The sequence below is a fragment of the Hakea prostrata genome, chromosome 2, assembly GCF_041222555.1.
Source record: "Hakea prostrata isolate BN-2017 chromosome 2, UWA_Hpros_2, whole genome shotgun sequence".
In the NCBI taxonomy this organism is placed as follows: Eukaryota; Viridiplantae; Streptophyta; class Magnoliopsida; order Proteales; family Proteaceae; genus Hakea; species Hakea prostrata.
The window spans coordinates 44709904-44725171 of record NC_142601.1 but is presented as its reverse complement, the minus strand read 5'-3'; the positions used below and the strand labels follow the sequence as shown (position 1 = coordinate 44725171).

At 39.6% G+C, this 15268-nt stretch overlaps 1 pseudogene; it reads right to left on the bottom strand.

Moving 5' to 3' along the window:
* Window positions 1-3523: 3523 nt before the first annotated feature.
* Window positions 3524-5964, bottom strand: LOC149024440 (pentatricopeptide repeat-containing protein At5g06540-like; annotated as a pseudogene).
* Window positions 5965-15268: the final 9304 nt, after the last annotated feature.

Below are 15268 nucleotides of genomic sequence, written 5' to 3'. Positions count from 1 at the left end.
TTACTATGAATTCATGATTCTAACTTGATTATTACCATTCACTTAATTGATTCCCATCATTCTTTACAATTCCAATCAATTCCAATTCGATTTGTGATATTTATCATATAGAACATAATGCTTCGATTTGGGCATTTCTAATTGGACCGTTGGATCGTCATGAAATTTAGTGTGTAGTATCCCCATATTGTTATAAACATGCCCTCCAAATTTCGTGTCGATCGGAGCACCAAAAGGTCAGTTTCAGACCAAGTTTTCATTTCTGCCCACTGGTTAACAAGTCTTGGTCGACTGCTTGGTCGACTGACAGTCGACCAACCAGTCAACCAAGATATGAGAACACCCCTGTACTTGGCCGAATTGATTCGTTTGACCTCCGATTCGACTGTTTTCTTCTCTGATGTTACTTGTATGTTGTCTAGGGTACCATCACTGATTTCTAGGACTATTCTTGGTGATCATTGATTTTATTTATGACTTGATTAAGGTAAGGAAGGTCGTTAACTCAAGTATGTTAATTATGTAAACATGCTTATACTTTGAGAACTCAATGGTTATATTCCTATGTGTATTTCTTTATCATACATGACTACTCTATGCATTCTTATCAGTAGTAGTATGTCACATATCATGTTTAATTGTACTTTATGATTTTATATATGATTAATCATGCTATGATATGCCTTTGTTTATATGATGAATCATTGATTAAGTATGATATGAAGAGATTGAACTTGTGATTGACTACGTATGACTTGGGATTGGGAAGTGTCCTTCCGACACTTCTATCCTTGGACATCGGAGGGAGTAGTATGGGATATTCTCCGAAGGTGTCCATCGACGCTTTCCCGGGTTATTGGATGACATACATAGGATCGTCTAGGTGTATGGTTAGGATATTTCCTTGTCGCATCAGACCCGAATCAAAAGGGTATTGAGACCGAACGACCCGTGGAAGAGTATGGTTGATGGGCGCTCAAGACCGGTATCCACTCCGTGAGAGGACTTAAACCATACTGCGGATACCCGAAAAGGGCCATTTATTGGTAGGGTTGCAAATGGATAGATTTGGGCTCACGGGCGCTCAAGACCGGTAACCAACCCGTGAGAGGACGTGAGAGCTTCCCGTTTACCATTTGTGGATGACCAATAGGGTTGATGAGTCCGTAGTCCGAGTTGGTCGGTGCCATAGGATACGCTGACTCTAGTGTGAAGGATACGGAACCGAGTTGGTCGGTGCCATAGGGAAAGTATCCGGATCTGACATGATATGACTGAGTAGATGACTTGCATTGGGCTAGGCTTCGCCGTGAATGCACCAATACTTATACCAATGGTGATGTGAGAGAGTGGTGACTGAATCTCCAACCATGGTTTGATGAGGACCTTACCCAATTACCACGGAAGACCCAAGATATCTATATGATTGAGGGGGAGTGACAAACGACCCAAAGAGGTATGGTTCTATGGCTTAAAGCATGTCTACCTTAGAGACTAGCATACTTAGGATTAGAATCATATATCATCATTGTCTCATATCATATTGCATCATACCATGATTTGTATCGGATGAACTATGTATTATGAAACGACTTGCCTTGCTGAGTTCTTTTGAACTCATTCCTTTCATGCAATTTGTTAGATTATCTTGCAGGTACAGAAGACCCTGATGGCGCACACTACGACCCAAGCTATGATCCCGCATACTACCCTTCGGATGATGGCTACGATGAGAGTCAGGATTATTGTGCCGAGGAGGATTACGGTTCGTACCAGGGTTAGCCCCACCTTAGTGAGGGAGCGGCCGCGCCGGGTCCACTTCATCCATACTTACGAAGAAACAATCATTAGGATTGAAGAAACCTTTGCGTAATGCCCCATTTCCTTGGATGACTGTAAACTTATGGATATATTGCCTTTAACTCTTATGGATTTACTCTTGATATGGATTTGTAAGTTAGTTTAATCAACTACCTTTCCACTATTTTTGAAGGGGTGACTTCTGAACACTCCTTCCCCTTGAGACCATTTTTATGAGAAGTTGATACTTGATATTTTCCGCACTCGATTGATTATCTTTTCTTATTCATTTGATCTGTTTATTGCTTACTTTAAACATTGATTATATTGTTCATGATTATGTTATCGTGTATGTGGGAGGCATGGCCGCTCGATATGGATCTTCGGGCTGTGGATCACATCCCGGGTATGCTAGATAGGATACCGGCTGGGTGGATGTGATAAGGTCAATATGGTTTGCTGTGTTTGAGGGGCAATCAAACACCTTAAGGATAGTACATCTGTGCACGCCTCAACTCATCGTTCATTTGTGCTTACTTTGATGTTTGGGATTAGAGTTGTGTTCATTACGGGTAAGTGCTTCTGATTCGAGTGATTGTATGGTCATTCATTTCTTTATATTGTCTATTGTGCATTTTTGCTCTGCCTTAATCTTTGCTCCTTTTTGTGTCATTTCTAACACTAGGTTTAAAAATTAACTTTCTATTGCAACCAAATACTTCATTTGCGATGCTGCTTTGAGGTGCTGTGGTGGTTAATGAAGAGATGCCACTCAGGAACCTTGCTTCTGTTGATATACTCGTTGGCTTTGCCTTGTGAGTCTGAATTTATGTATGCTGTAGCCAACTAGCAATGTCCAAGAACCCTTGGCTTGTTTTGGTAGCTATAACTTTATCAAAAAATGAAGACACTGACCATGATACTCTAGTTGAATTTCGCAAACCCAAAACCTATATATCAGTTTATTTACTGGAGTGACGGCCAATCTAGGCTGTTATTTTTGGAGGCAAGAACAATGTCGTCTTCAAACAAAGCAATTTGTATTCATCTTCAAAAGTAGATAGACCAAAAGAATTTTTGAATCTAAGTCGATGAATGATTTTCCACTCAAATAAACTTTCCAACCTCAAATGGTCACTGGAACAAGCATTTGACAAAGCTGTGTAGGTTTTGTCATCAAGCAAGATTATGGTTTTTATATTGCTGAAAAATCCAGGACATGTAGCTATTAATCTAAACCAAAATTGGAGCCTAAATTCATCTGCAGTAATTTGCTGCCCACATTGAGCTTGAATTCCCATAAAGCCTATAGTTCTATTGACTGAATTGATTGTAAATTAGGAATGCTTGTTGGCTCTGGAATGCACCCTTCTTAGTGATTTCATTAGTAGGGAAAAGCCTGAGTTGCTGCTTTTATTGTGTCGGAGACCTGTATGCCTGAATGAGCTGTCTGCGGCATCTTGTATTTTTGTCTTGTATATCACTTGTGGTATGTGTAATTACTGCCAAGAGGAATGGATTTTGAGATTATCTATACTCAGTTAGCATTCCCCTATTATTCTTTCCTTCTCACTTGATTTAAGAGGGAAAGAGTTCTTTCTTTGTGCTCAAATCACAAGCTAAATTTAGTCCTCCCCCCTAGGCCAGCCCTCGAAGCAACAATTGAGGAGCAGTTGTATCTTCTTACAAAGATTCCAGCTGACCATGTCAAGTTTTCTATTCTTTACCAATAATCCTTGAAAGAGCAGGTGCGTCCTTTGACATGATGGAACCGATTCCGATCCCTTACAATTAACTCGGGCCAAAGCCTTGGAGACAAGCTTGTTTACTGGATGGAAATCCTCACATACTCTTAGGTTCTTAACAATCCGAATAGTTGTGTGAGCATCAGTTTTCATTATGCCAAATGCTATTGCAAGCTTCTCATTGTGCCAAGCAATCTCCTTCTCCTCCTCATCTATGTCAAACAATACATCCAAAGTATTACCTGTGTATCCCACCAACCTTATTCCCTTGACAATTTCTTCCCACATTACCTCTATTTTCTCAATCTCCATGTGTGACTTATCTCCAATAGTGAAGCAGTGAACAATTCCACCTATTTCAATCAAGCTTGTAAGCGGTGGCTTCTTAACTCCTTTATCTTTCATCATTTGCCTTAACTGTGTCATGTTGTCCCACTTGTTTGCACGTGCATAAATGTTGGAAAGAAGTACATAGTACCCACTATGGCTTGACTGCAGTTGAATCAAAACCTTCCCCACTCTTTCTCCAATATCTATATTTTTGTGTATGCGACAAGCTCCAAGCAGTGCCCCCCAAATTGGTGGATTAGGTTGCGCAAGCATTTCAAGTATGAAGTTTTCAGCTTTTTCCAACTTCCCAGCTCGGCCTAGAAGATCAACCATGCATCCTTAGTGTTCCAACCTAGGCTCAAGCCCATAGTCTCTTTTCATGCTCTCAAAAATTTGGAAACCTTTCTCTACCAACCCTCCATGGCTACAAGCCGATAGAACTGCAGTAAAGGTGATATCCTTGGGTTTCAAGACTGTCTTAAGCATCTCTGAGAAATATTGGAGTGACATCTTAGCATGGCCATGCATGGCCAGCCCTGCGATTATTGCCGTCTAGCAAATTGTGTCCCTTTCTCGAAGTTGTTTAAAAACACAGAGGGCTTTCTTAATGCTTCCACATCGCCCATACATATCAACAAGAGCAGTCCCAAGGGTCAAAGTTACTCTGAGGTTATTCCTCAACACATATTCATGGGCTCTTTCACCTTGTTCCAAGGCACCCATATGGGCACATGAAGATATCACACTAACCATAACTGCTTCATTTGCTCTTACACCTTTTGACTTCATGACATGGAACAACTCAATAGCTTTGTCAAAATGATTATTTCGGGCATACCCATTGATCATTATACTCCAGCTAAACAAGTTCCTCTTAGGCATCTTATTGAACAATTCGTGTGCTAAGTCCACGTCCCCACATTTGTTGTACCCTGCAACCATACAGGTCCATGAAAGTACATCCAAATGAGATATTCTACAAAATATTTGGCTTGCGACCTTTATATCGCCACATGTTGCATACATGTGGACCGAGAATTCTGCACATACACATCAAATTCAAATCTGTGTTTGATGATCTGACCATGGACTTGTGCACCCATTTGTAGATAACCAAACTGGGAGCAGGATTTAACCAAAAATGGGAATGTCAAATTGTCCGGAAGCATGTCTCTTTGTTGGAGCTCATTATACATTAGAAAGGCCTGCTCTGGATGTTCACTCTTGAATATGCTCTAATCATTGCATTGAAGACGAAGAGGTTGGGGTTCTGAATATGGGAAAATAGTTGTTGGTGCAAGAAATGTTGTCTTGGCTTCAAGGTTCGCTCCAGATCCAGATCCAGCTTCTGAGACCAGAACAAGGTGAATGTGGGCCGCCCTCGGGGACGGGAAGCCACCTCCGACGATCTAGTTAGCTCAGGGCAGCAAATGATAAACTCCATGAAGGAGAGAAGACCCCAAGATATGATGAAGACCATCCTCTTGAAGGGTTAGAAAGTTGAAGATAATAGAGGCTGGAGAGTGTAGAGCTTACCCTGCTTAGGTCCCTTGTTCCTCTTATATACTTGACCTCTTACCGCTTATGGAGCCATCCCGGCAAATGGGCGAGACAGAAGTCTCCTCCACCGTCTCTGTCCATCGGTGTGCCAGGTCCATCAAAGATCCTGCCGTCTCCTTACTTGAGGAGATCTCAGATTATGTCAGGCGCCGATTATAGTTGGTCACCTAGGTCGAGCAAGTGGGTCGTCAGCCAGCAAGGTCTCCAGTTGAGGATTAGTGGGCCTAGTCCCATTGTCTGCCCAGAACCGGGCCAGTGTTGACTCAATCCAAACCAAAAATACTCATGAAGATAACAATAGTCGATGAGCGTAATCCAATAAGCTTGTTCCAATTGTGGGATTTGTGCAGAAGGCTATCAAACGACTGGCTACAAATGTGTCCACAATGATATGGGTGCTAATAAAGTGGCCATGTATCTCTTTCAGTTGAGAGAAGTTGAAGCAGGTTTCCACTAATAGGAGCTTTGGGTATTTGAAACTTAGAGTCCTAACTAGAGAGCTTCTGGTGTTGCTAATACAACAATTCATTATCAGAAATATGCAATGGATTATAGATAAGTACTGGAACTTGGGAAATACAAATAACTTTGTAATTTGATTTCCAAAGCTTTGGATTTTTGAAAATGACAAATCCACTCTTTGATTCTTCAGCCTCTCTGTAGTAGAGGAAAAACATATCACATGCCAAAAAGACTCAAGAAGAATGGGGAAAGGAAAATTTGTAACGAAAATGATGAAGTTGTTTCTCCAGAAAAAGAGAAGAATTCATGAATTTCGAAATTTCCCTTGCTAGACATGAAATCTGCCCTACTTGAACTGTTCTTGTCTACGGAAAAATAAACAAAAAACACACACACATAAACTAGAGATCAACCAACTATTACTAATCTAGAAAGCCCATCTCAAAAGAAACGAGAAGGGGGGGAGGGGCGATGGGGAATTGACTCTAGCAGAAAATTAAACCCACTTGCATTGTTCGCGCCCTCTTCTCCTCAAGAAAATTTGTGCTCTCTAAGAAATTTCTCTTCTCTAGCTATGTCTCTCTTCCGCTTCAGATAGAGAGAAGAAATCTCAGGAAGCGCAAACTCGAGCGGAGGAATGTCACTGACTTTTATAGTTAAAATTGAACGAAACAAGATTTCAAACTAATTTTCCGATTGATTTGACCGGCACACAATCCTACTAATTGAATTTTGTTTTTTTTTTGGGTAGACCCTACCAGTCAAGCCAAAATTATAATTTTCTTTGTAAGTTCAGTTCTAAGGGTCATATAACTTAAACTCAAAAAGGAAAAGGGGAAAAAAAGAAAAGAAGAGTAAGGTCAAATTAGGAATCATAATATCTATATGAAAACGATCGCCAATGCTCTAGCAAAATATGGAAAATTTCTAATGAGCACCCTGCAGAGTGCCATCCCCTAAATTATGTTCTTATTACAACCCCTCCCGGTTGGTGTAAACAATGAATAGAAGTCCATTGGAATGTGATGGGACTTACAATGTTAACCAAAAAAAGACAAAAAAGGTGATGGGGCTTACAAGTAACCTCAGTTAATTAAGTTGAAATAATAGGAAGTTTATGCTAAGTATGGGAAGTAGAAATAATGGTCCTAGGGGAGGGTATCGAGGTGTCACTAGACCTAGGAGCCTACCTCTCCAAGTTGAGACAGATTCTATGAAAGCAGTACGTCTAGATGTTAGAACTAGGATCACAAAATTATGGGAAACTTCAGGGCCGTTTGGACGAGGAGCATCGCAGACAAACAGGAGAAAAAAAATAGAGTGGGGGAAGAATCGGACCCAAAAACAGACGACAGATTTGGAAGACAAAGAAGCTTTAAACCGGCCCCCCCAAACGCGAGGGAAAGGCAGTCACGAGTTAACAACCGGACGCGGAAGCAGCCCTAAAGAAACTCTCCAATCCTCCACTTCACGTGACCACGTCTGCTTTGGTTACGTGGGAAGGGTTACGTGGGAAGAGGTTTTAGTAAAGCTATTGATTGGCTCTCTAGATATCCATTGGACGTTAAGGCTTGATGGCCATTTAGGAACCTTCCAAAAATAGAGATTCTTAAGGCAGTGCACTAATTAGTTTTGACTTTTTGTTGTTCGCGTCTTTTGACCCCAGTTAATTTGTACCCCAAAAAGAAAATTGAAATTATTAATTGAGGTTAAAAAACAAGTTATATATATATATATATATATCGCCTTCTTTATGTTTAAACTTATAATATATAATAAGGGGCAGCATCCTCTATATCCTTCCTTTATGTAAAAACCCTTAAGAGCATTTGGTCTATCTGCCAATAAAAAGACCATCACTTTTGGTGAAGAGATCAGGGGTCGACTCTCCATGAAATGCATGGCTAGCTCTCAAATTTCCAAAACCATATCAAGTAGATACCAAGGAGTTCAATACTTCCTGCTCAACATGTGAATGGCTGGCACACTGCTTTTGTAATGCTCTCAAATTAATCACAAGCTTTTGTTCTCCTTCCTTTAATTCTAATGAATAAATCTCTTTTCACCAAAAAAAAAAATGTGAATGGCTGGCTATCTCTAAGTTGGAACGGACCTAAACATGCATGAAAGTTAAAAGTTGTTGCTTTATGAAATAGTGTTCGTATTGCAAGATATTAATAGACTCTGCCTTGCTATCGTAGACATTGGTTTCTCTTTGTGATTTCTCCCAAACTTTATGTGAATTTGCTTAGATCGAGCTCGACTATAGACTTGAGTTGAGCAGCCATCCTTTTACGCTTAACTTATTAAGTCAGTAAAATTTCCTTTTGAAAGAAAACCGAAATAATTAATAGCTTAAAATCATGATTAATTCTTTAATTGCTCTCAAGTGAAATGTAAGCTAAAAAGGAGGTAAGTGTAAATTATAGAAGAATCTAAGTACATCCAACACACAAACATGTGCAAGCCGAGCTCGAATGATTTGTGAATAAACATCCCTTTTTCCCGGTCTATGCATCTCTTTATAGAGAGATTTTACCATACAGACAGACACAATTCTTGTTCAGATACTTTAAATAGAGTGCATTTGTAAACACCTTAATTCACCCTTGTCTGTGATATTTACCATCTTTGGATTAACTTTGTTTCAACAGAGGTGTTTGTGTCGTAAGATTATCGTAGTATTATATTTCTTTTCCTATACTGTCTGTGTGTTGTTTATCTCTCTTAAAATAATGCCTACTGTGTTTACCCAAAAAAAAAAAAAAAAAAAAAAAAAGAAAGTCTTGCCTGCCGTGGTGTAGTTTTGTTGAATTTTGGTTTAAAATTAGGAGCCAAAACCTAGAGAATCTTAGGTAAAACACATACTTTTTTTTTTTTTTTGTAAAAGCTAAAACACATACGTTTTGGAAGAAATGGTGAGGAATATTAAAACAGTATTAATGTTGCCACCAATTTTAGCAAGACCGATCATAAGATCACACTGGTAGGTGGAGGAAAAGTTCAACAAAAAACTGAAAGTAGTAGTTCCACCTCCAAAATTAGTTGAAGGGTGCAAAACAAGTCCAATGACCCTTCAAGAAGCCATTGAAAGTGTTGGCCAAAATTGATAATATAATGAGGGGAATAAAGAATTAAGAGAAGATCCTTAAAACACACTTAGCATTCTTCTTAAATCATAAAAGAAAACACAACCCAACTACTATCTTCACCAAGGGGGATCCCTATTTATAGAGGAATTCTATGTCTCTTTAACTAGCTTGAAAGATGAAAAGCCATAGTCATTATTCCCCAAACTTAATGAATTAAGTTATGGAAATGAAAAGCTTTATTAATAACCAAGCTAGAAATGAGAAGTTTCTTGGAAATCAAGAGTCCCCAAAACCCTCCATAATTATCTTAGGGAAATGAGAAGTTTATTGTTAGGAAATAGAAGGTCCCATAACCTTCATTCATGAACTCACCTTGGGAGATGAAACACCCAAAAGTCCATACGTATTCCATACATTTATTTCCACAAATGCATTTATTTCTACAAACTCTCCATATGAATGATTTTCATTCACATTCACTCATGCTCAAAGAGCATATTCCAACAATTCCCCACATGAATGAAAATGACGACGAAAAACAAAATAAACAACGACCGACAAGGTGATAGAATTCTACGGTGAAAGCCTGCATAGGATAGGTAGGTTTTGCCTTTGAACCTTTCCTTGTGAAAGTATATTTACTTTACTAGCTGATCAGTAGACGCGATGTCCTTGAACTGTTCTCCCATTTGTGTAAATGATGATATACTCCACACAGACATTCCCCTAACACAATTACAGTTCTCATGGTTGTGTCCATTTTGGCCGTGGACATCGTCCTGATTCTGCGAGAGTTTCTAGAGAATTGAGCCCTCACAATTCTCCTTTGAAGCAGCCCCTCTTCTCTCTCACATAGGTGATTTCTTACTTAAGAGCAACCCGCATTACTCCGCTTGGATCCAACGTTTGTCCAATGCGTAAGAATCATTAAAAGCATAAGCTTAACCTATTCCATACGGGTATCACTGTTTTCATCTTAGGAATGGGTAGAGGATGAACCCCCACAGTGATCTCACTCGGTCATTACAGTTTAGTTGTCCTATTGAACCTAGATCTTGGGATCTCTAGTCAACTAGGTTAGGTTTCCACTGTAATCAACCTATTCATTCATGGGCTTGAGTCCCATTCCTCTTGATGTTTGTTTAACTTGATCCCAATTCAACCTTTGGTTAGTGGATCCGCAATCCTTTTCTTTTGACCTTACATAGTCACATGTCATGACTTTATTCGAGATCAATTAGCCAACAGTATTATGTCAACGACATATGAGTCTTGACTCATTGTTATACATCACATTCTGCATTCTCCTAATAAAAGCTTAGCTATTACATATAGCAGGCATAAGAGATGCTAGAAACCAAAACAAATTTCATTTGCCCGTGTAACTTTGAGATATATAAATCTCTAGTATGAAGCTGATCAGCTATACAGTCCATTCCTACACGAGATGCTCGCCATCTAGCTTGCTTTCTAACTTGCCTTCTAGCAAGCCTTGTAGCTTTCTTTCTAGCTTGCCTTGACAATTACCAAAAGTTCCAAACTAATTAAGGAACTCAAAATACAAAACTGCCATAACAAAACAAGACTGGTTTTGCAAAAATCCGAGATGAAAATAGATAAGTTTTTTACTATAGATAAAACAATTTCGCAAAACCACGTTGCCGATAAAACTTATAATAGAGGCAGTTTGTAGGTATGCGCATACACTTTCATAATTTTCAAGTTACTACTAATGGAGCATCAACATATATGTCCATGGATGGACTCCACAAATTTGAAATGCACTAACCATTTAAGAGACTATGCCTCACATCTCTTCTAGTATAAACAACTTTAATTTGCACCTCTCAAACCCATCATGATCAATAATGTATTTTAAGCAATTAATACATACGGATGGGTGCGGTCAAGTTGAGAATATCGTAGTGGTTTAAACCGGATGATCATCCATAAAATAAGTCCATAACAATTCAATGGACCAAATATTAACCACTAGAATGCCTTAAATAACCTCATATATACCCAACTTGGGAATATCTTCTTAGAATTTTCATTCCCGTTTGGCCTCTTTGCCATACATTTAAAGGCTACAAACTCAAATTCTACCATGAATTTGGTTATCACCTTCTGATTTGAAGGATTTCTACGAGATCCATTACTTTCAGTCATAAACTGATAAAGAAGTCATCTATCACATGACTGCCGTGATCTCAAATCTTTTCATTTTTCCATGAAAATTCACATAACCCCCCACAATTCGGGTTTAATATATATAAAATTTTATAATCTTATATATTTGGTATGTGCTCCATATGTAAGTCATAAGCACCATGCACATAACACTAATGAATTAGATTGCATGAATTATACTACATCATTCATCTCTTACGACCCTTTTCATGGCCAACTATGGATTTCCATAATCCACATAGTCTAAATATATTTGATGAATTTGCAACATGCAACCTCATATGATTACAACAAAATGTAATCAACAAGAAAATTTTCCAACACAACCCAAGGTTGTCATATATGCATAGTGCAACATACAAGTAAATATACTTGCACATATATCAATAGAGAATTAAAATCATCTCTTTATTTTTGTGCTTCAAATATTTCTTGAAGTCTTTCTACAAAGATTGCAGCTTCTTAATTATTGCAACTACTTGGAAAGACTCACTCATGGTTATTCCCTCAGCATGAATTTCATGAATGATCGTTTGGAGTTCTTGAACTTGACTCATCAGAGTCTTTAAGTCTATCATCTTGAAATTCAAGAACTGACCCACAAGAAACTTTTTAGCACCAGCATCCTCAGATCTATACTTATGGTCTAAGGACTCCCAAAGTTCCTTGGCATAACCCTTAGGACTATACACACAATACAGTGCATCAGTCAAGCCGTTTAGAACATAGTCCCGGCAAAGGAAATCAGATTGTTTCCATGATTCAATCGTTTGAGCATTTGAACCATCCTTCCCATCAATAGGAGGATCCTCTTTGAAGAATCTCGCAAGATTCAAAATTGTTAAATAAAACAACATCTTTTGTTGTCAAGTTTTGAAGTTTAGTGCTCCAAACTTTTCAAGCTTCTCATGGTGATTTACTGGAATCGAGACCAATTGAGTTGTGGCCGCAGGAGCCTTTACACTTGTGTTATCTCCCATATTTCAACCTGAACAAAATCTGAACCGCTAATGCATTTGACTCAATGTCACATCCACCCAGCCTGGTACCCCATTTGGAATACCTGGGATGTGATCCACAGTCCAAGGATCAATGATCTGAGGTCCATGCCTCCCACATACATGGTAACATAATCATGAACAGTAATAATCAATGGTAAAAACAGTTAATACTACGTATCATGAATAAGATAAGATTAAATAAATCAGAGTGCGGAAGACAATAACATTAAAGTATAAGCATAATCATAAGGGTGAGAGAAGGTATGATAACCACTCTCTCAGAGCAGCGTAGAAAAGAAGTGTAATAACGTCAATTACATGTCCAAGTGTCAAAAGATAATCTCAAAGATAAGTTAGTTACAAGACCAAAGGTTCCATAAATACACCAGGGGAATGGGGCACTATGCTAGGGTTTCTTCTATACTAATGGTAGTCTCCTCAACAGTACGGATGAAGTAAACCCAACGCTGCCACTCCCGCACAACTGTGGGGCTAACCCTGGTGCGGATAGTAATCCTCCTTGGTTCCAATATACGGATCCTCACCGACGCCACTACCCGGAGGGTAGTATGTGGAATCATAGTCCGCCTCAAAGGAGGTGCCATCGTAGTCTTCGGTACCCGGAATATAATCTAAAACATTTGCACAAAAAGGAATGAGTTCGAAGAACTCAGCAAGGAAGTTATTCCATAATTAGAAATCATACACATTCAGGACATATAATAATGCAATGCAATATGGAACATATGATGCAAATATGAGTCTAACTCTATGAATGCTAGTCTCTAGGGTAGACATGCTTTAAGTCATAGCACCGTACTTCTCTGGGTCATCAGTCACTCTCCCATTTCCATATCTTGGGAATGCCCGGGGAAGATCTGTAAAGTCATAAAAAAAAACCGTGGTAAGGGGATCGGTTACCGCTCTCTCACATCACCATTTGGTCAAGTACTGGTGCATGTCACAGTAAAGCCTAGCCCAATGCAAGTCATCTACTCAGTCGGTCATGTCAGATTCAGATACGTCCATTCCTCGCCCCCGACGATCCTTTCCGGTATCCTTCACACTAGAGTCAGCGAAATCCCGGATTTCGGACTCATCAACCCTATTGGTCATCCACATATAGTAAACGGGAAGCTCTCACGTCCTCTCACGGATTGTTTACCGGTCTTGAGCGTCCGTGAGCCCAAGTCTATCCATATGCAACTCTACCAATAAATGGCCCCTTTCAGGTATCCATAGCATGGTTTATGTTCCCTACCGGATTGGTTACCGGCCTAGAGCGCCCATCCAACCATACACTACCACGGGTTGTTCGGTCTCAATGCCCTTCCGATTCGGGTTTGACACGACAAGGATAAACCTAGCCACCCAACTAGACAATCCTATGTATGTCATCCAATAACCCGGGAGAGTGTCGATAGGCACCATCGGAGAACATCCCATACTATTCCCTCCAATGCCCAAGGACAGAAGTGTCAGTAGGACACCCCCCAATCCCAAGTCATACGTAAGCAATCACATATCCAATCTCATCATTTCTCATGCATCCAATGCATATCCATAATAGTAATCAAATCATGATATTGAAACGAATCATTATAAACATAAGCAAATCAAAATGATAAAGTAACACAACAAGAGTATAAAGATTTAAATGCTACTGTTCTAACACATATGTAACAGTCTTATAATGATTGAAAGAAAATTAAGAGATTTCATTCTTTAAATAAAACACAATTCAATATTTGATGACTTATATGTTTATGAAGATAACCATCCTTACCTTGGATGAATTGATGATGAATTGAGAATACCAAGAATAGTCCAATAGAATTGTTAAGGCCCTAAACAAACATCAATAATAAGTTAGAAAAGAAGTTGGGAAGATCGGATGTTAATTGGATAAACATTGGCCAAGGTCGCTGTCTGCCAACATTTTGGTCGATGGTATCGACCAAAAGGATCGACCAAAATTTCCTTCGAGACAGAAATGTGGATTTTCGGGGTTTTCATCCGAAATGAGTCTTCCAGTGTTCGGATCAATCTGGAACTTGGAGGCATACTTAACAATAGTAGTAGGACACTATAAATCAAGAAATTTACCCAATCCAATGGTCTAAACAAAAAGCCCCAATTTGAGCTATCAAGTTAAAGTGATAAACATCATGGCATGACTTGGAATTGATTGCATTGATGAGGAATGGCATGTAATAGTTAGAGGAACTAATAGAAATTCGATTGGAATCATATAGAAGTGATAAACATGAACATAGCATGCCCTACAACTCAGTTTGGTACTGATACGGAGAAATTATGATCAGATCGGGTTCATACCTGGTCCGACCCTCGACCCCGGTCGAAACGGAGGGAACCGACTTGCTCCCGAGCGAACCGGATCCAGAAGATGGCTTGCTGAAGAAGAAAGCTTATTCGGCTACAAGCGTGCCCGAATCCTACTTATGGATTAGGGTAATTACCCTAATGATGGCAGACTCGAATTAACGGCTGCGGATAATCTTTGTCGAAGGGATAATCATCACATAACCTAAAGGTTATCTCAGGAGTCCTCTACTAGTCCAAACTAGTAGAAGTCTATTGCTCAACGGATCTAACTGTTAAGATCCAACGACTACCCAAAGAAGGCTCAAGTGCATCCAACGAAAGAGATTCGAAGGTACACTCTATATAAACCTCACTACCATACAAGGTGAGGGGATCGAAAAAACACAATCTGAGACTCAGGTTCAGATACATACTGATAGACTTAAACTATCAGGGCTCTGCTATCTAGATCACCTTTCCCAGTTCTTCATTCCTTAGCTTTGTGCTTCTAGCAGAGCCGTTTGTGATTAAGTTCATCAACTGACTTAGCCTTCGGAGGTGGACTCCCGACCCCAGCGGTCGGGCCACATCTGACGCTTTCGTTTTGCAGGTCATCACGAGGAGATCTAAGGGCTGAGCAGATTTTGGACGCATCATTTGGCGCCGTCTGTGGGAAACGACTTGAAAAGCCATGGTGACTAGATCAGCAGCCGCAGCAGCTGCTGCACAGCGCAATTCCGGTGTTCAGATCCCTGGAGCGAAT